General features: G+C 49.3%; 1 long non-coding RNA gene across 1 annotated transcript; it reads right to left on the bottom strand.

Annotated features, from left to right (window-relative positions):
- Window positions 1–268: 268 nt before the first annotated feature.
- LOC144455482 (uncharacterized) lies at window positions 269–2360 on the bottom strand. The gene is made up of 3 exons (XR_013484177.1): window positions 2194–2360; window positions 1085–1299; window positions 269–433 (listed from the first exon to the last, which is right to left on the bottom strand). It is a non-coding gene; the product is annotated as an uncharacterized LOC144455482 (long non-coding RNA).
- Window positions 2361–4288: the final 1928 nt, after the last annotated feature.

Here is a 4288-nt window from a genome sequence, read left to right as displayed (position 1 = left end):
ATGGTTTATGGTTTCATGCTCACTGGAAATCATGGGACTCACCCAGACTGGAAGGTCCAATAGGATCACAGGGGTGTGGGGTCGAGAGGTGCAAGAGGCCTGAGGGTTGCCCACCTCAATCCTCTCATCTCGTAGAGGAGGAAAAGAAAGCCTGGAGAGGGAGGTCACACAGGGAGAAAGTGCCAGAGCCAGGATTTGAAACCAGGTTTTTAAGCTGAATCTCATGTTTTGGAGGACCGACGATCATTTTAAAATAACTGAATTAAAATAATCACCAAAAGAGTTTATCAAAGGAATGAATGAATACTATAGCCAAACAATTGAGATATTGTTGTCTCTCATAATAATAATGCTTTTCCCAATAAAACGTAAGTTATCCTGGGACATCCAAGCAAGCTGTAAGAAGGTTGCCATTGGTATCTGTCTCTAGATTCTGAAAGAGAAGATGGAGTATGCACCAAGTAGTGGGAGCAGGGCCCTGATTCAAGTGGTCTTGGGCCCACCAAGATGGCAGCTCCATGTATTGGTAATAACTAGCTTTTCTCTCTGACCTCCTCAGTGGATGCTACTTACCCCTTTCCCTTCTTTTACCATGTTGAAGGGGCCCTAGGACTTCCAGGCATTAGAAATAGGACACCCACCCACCCACCCAGATCCATAACTTGGAGGTCTCAGCATTGACTGAGCCTTATCTCCGTTCTCTCCTCTGACCTTGGTCCCTGGTTCTAACAACTGGGCTCTGACCAAGTTTTCTACCTTATACTCAAGCTCTTCTAAGAAGAACTGTCTCTGGCTATCTCCTCCAGTCCTCCAAAGGACCCCCCAAAACCTTCTCTTCTTCAGCGTTAATTCCTTCAACCACAGGCTGTGGTCTCTGGTCCTATCACCATTCTGGGTGCTCCCCCCAGCACTCTCCAGATTATCAAAGTTGTTCCTAGAATATGGTTCAGGGAACTGAACCCTGCCCTCCAGATGTTCCCTGCCTAACAGTTAGGTCATGGAGACCCTTCCTGGCCACACTTCTAGCTAGCACTGCCCCATCTCCCCCCCAGTCCCCGCCCAGCCCAGGCCCTGGAAGACGTACTTGGCCATTGTGTGGTAGCATGGGTGATGTCAGTTCATGAAGCAGCTGGCGTGTCCATCTCTTTGGATGATCTGGAACAGCCAACTTTGAATGCTTGACCACAGTGTCCTTCATGCTGCAGAGTGGAAACTTTGTATTAACTCCTCCATTTCTCCAGTAACCCAAAAAGACAGACAGCTGGTCGTCCCCCTCCTCGCTGCCGAACACAGCCTGCACTGAAGAATTTTGCAGAAATCACTTTTATGATCTTATTTTTTTTTTTTACCATGCCAAGAGGAGAGTGCCAGCCTCCCCACTCCCATTTCTCTATGTGCTCACAGATCTTCATGGAGCGTCTGCCATCAGTCACTCTTGGGAAATAGAGGACGTAGGAAATCACTCAGCTCTTGGAATTGGTCCTTGGTGAGGCTGGCTCCTAAGCCTGGGTTTTCTTGGACTTTCTGTGCGGCCCCAGGGCAAGCCATTTCGCTTTTCTGCTTCTGGACTTGCAGGGTGCAACCCAGAGCCCTGACTTACCTCCTGTACCTGAGGGAGGCACCGTGGGGACAGGTGGAGGGATGGCTGCAGAGACCTGTGGGCCTTTCAGATAAGTGAGGGAAGCAGAAGCACTTTTGACAGTCAGGAGGGTTTCTTTGAGAGAGTAATCTTAATGATGTCTGAACACGGATGGTTGTGTGAAGCCATAGAACTTGGCAGCCAGAATAGCCTGAGGTGTCAGTTCCTCCACAGGGAAATGAGGAGCCCCTGAGGATCTCTGAGCAGAGCAATAGTGTAGGTAGAGCACCAGTAGCCAAAGGCAGCATCTGCAGTATCAGGGTAATGCTGTAGATGCCATGATCTGCAAAGTACTGGACAAAGCCTCATGCTATTTTTATTAAAAAGCAGGGGAGGGGTGGGCTAGATAATTGTACCCTTAGTCAGATGGGCAATAAATATTGATTAAACTCCTACTATGTGCCAGGCACAGTGCTAAGCACTGAGGATAAAGCTACAAAAAAAAAAAGAGAGTCCCTACCCTCCAGGAGTTTATAATCTACTAGCGGAAGATAAGACCGCACAAGGAAGCTGAAAGAGGCAGGGTAGGGGAGGAGAGGAGCCATGGGAAGTACCTGATGAAGGAGTGCGGTGGAAGTCAGGGAAGTCTCCAAGTAAGGGCAACTGGGTGAGGCATAAGGAATGCTGTGGCACCCCATTCCAGTCCGAGGGACAGAGTGTGATGAGGTGGAGTCCCAAGACTGATGGCGTCTTGCAGGACAATGAGGTTTTCTCAACAGGTTTTCTGTAGGTGGGTGTGGACCTGGAGAAACAGCCAAGCCTAAAGGGGCGTAGTTTCAGACTCCCAGCTGCACCATTCTATGGTTTTACGTAATCCTGATCCTGCCTGTAGATTCCTTCCCTCTCTTAGAGAAGAGGCAGCCTTCTGACAACCCAGGCACACTTTCCCTTTCCTTTATCTGAAAGCCCCAGACTTGGCATCTGTCACTTTAGAAGGAGGTCTCCAGTGGAGTGCCTCAGGAATCTATGCTTGGCTTTGTGCTGTTAACCATTTTTTTTTTAAATCAGTGACTCAGATAAAAAAAGCCACCCATTGCATGCTTGTCAAATTTCCAGATGACACAAAGCTGGAACCGATGTCAGGATTCAAAAAGCTTAAGATAGCCTGGAATATTGAGCTAAATCTAAGAAGCTGGACTATAGTAGGGACATGTCATGGCAAACTTAGGTTTACAAAAGCAGCTTCATGAGAGCAAGATGGGGAGACACATAGCTAGACTACAGCTGGTATGAAAACAATTTGGGGGTTTTAGGATTGCAACTTTAATCTGGGTCAACAGTGTGAAACAGCAGTGGGAAAAAAAGCAACATTGAAGGACATCAAGTTCTGGAAGAAACAAGTGAGAGCCCCTCTATCCTCTGTCCTGATCTGATCTCACCTACTGTATTGTGTTCAGTTCTGGGCACTGCGTATTAAGACAGACATTGAAGAAAGGAGGGCATCCCATCCAGAGGAGGGCTGCCAGGGAGTGAAGGACCCATCGAAGGATGACAAGGCATTGGCTCCTTCAGAGTAGTCCTCTCCATACCCTGCTGGCGGGGGGCTTTTGGGACATGCCCCAATCACCTATGATGGAGGCTCTTATGTGGGAGATGCCAGAGACCTGCTTCTGGGGGAGATGGGAAAGACGCATCTTTAAATTGATCTGAGGAGAGCATAGTTGTTTTCTCTCTGTCTCTCTCTCCCCCCTCTGTCTCTGTCTCTCCCTGTCTCTCTCTGTCTCTCTGTCTCTCTGTCTCTCCCTCCTTGTCTCTCTGTCTCCCCAGTGGCATCCAGGGGTGGCAGTCTTCAATAGGCTAGGTGGGGGTAAGGGCCACCTTCGCTCCTTTTCCTTAGGTTCCGAGGCCCTGAGATTTGGCCTCAGTCTGTCCTCTTCTGCTCTTGGTGCAGGGGGGTGGAGTCCCTGGTCCTGGGAGTGTGAGCTGTGAGAACGCTGGGGCCACGATTTAGGATGGAGGTTGCCACCAACCCAGCAAGGAAGCCCTGAGAAGCCAAGGTCCCTGGGACTCAAGCCCAGGGGAGGCCTTGGCTTGGGACTGGGTTATATATGCCACTGTTGTTCAGTCAAGTCCGATGCTTCATGACCCCGTGGACCATAGCACACCAATACTGGCTGCGGGGTTTTCTTGGCAAAGATACTGGAGTGGTTTGCCATTTCCTTCTCCCGTGGATTAAGATAAACAGAGACTCAGTGACTTGCCCAGGGTCACCCAGCTAGTAAGTGTCTGAGCCTGATTTGAATTCAGGTCTTCCTGATTCCAGGCCCAGTGCTCCATCCACTGAGCCATCCCAGCCACCTCCGGTGCTATAGAGGAACGGCAATCCCCTTCTGCTCCCGAGACTGAGGTGGCCATAGGTGGATTGTGCCCCCCCAAGTCTCACTTGTTCTTGCTATAACTTTCAAATCAATGAACACTTAGGAAACACCTACTATGTGCCAGGCACTGTGCTAAGTTCTGCAGATACAAAAAAGAGGCAAAAGACAGTCCTTGCCCTCAAGGAGCTTACACTCTAATGGGGGAGATAATGGCAAAGAAAGATAGAAAGCAAGCTAGAGACAGATTAAAGAGAAAATAGTTAAAGGAGGAAAAGCCTCGGAAGTAAGAGAGGGTGGACTTGCTAAGGGGTGCTGGGACCCCCTCAAAGGC

This window comes from Phascolarctos cinereus, unplaced genomic scaffold (assembly GCF_003287225.1).
Source record: "Phascolarctos cinereus isolate Bilbo 61053 unplaced genomic scaffold, phaCin_HiC Scaffold_9;HRSCAF=440, whole genome shotgun sequence".
In the NCBI taxonomy this organism is placed as follows: domain Eukaryota; kingdom Metazoa; phylum Chordata; class Mammalia; order Diprotodontia; family Phascolarctidae; genus Phascolarctos; species Phascolarctos cinereus.
Note: the sequence above shows the minus strand (reverse complement) of the source record. Positions and strands in the feature narration are given on the sequence as shown.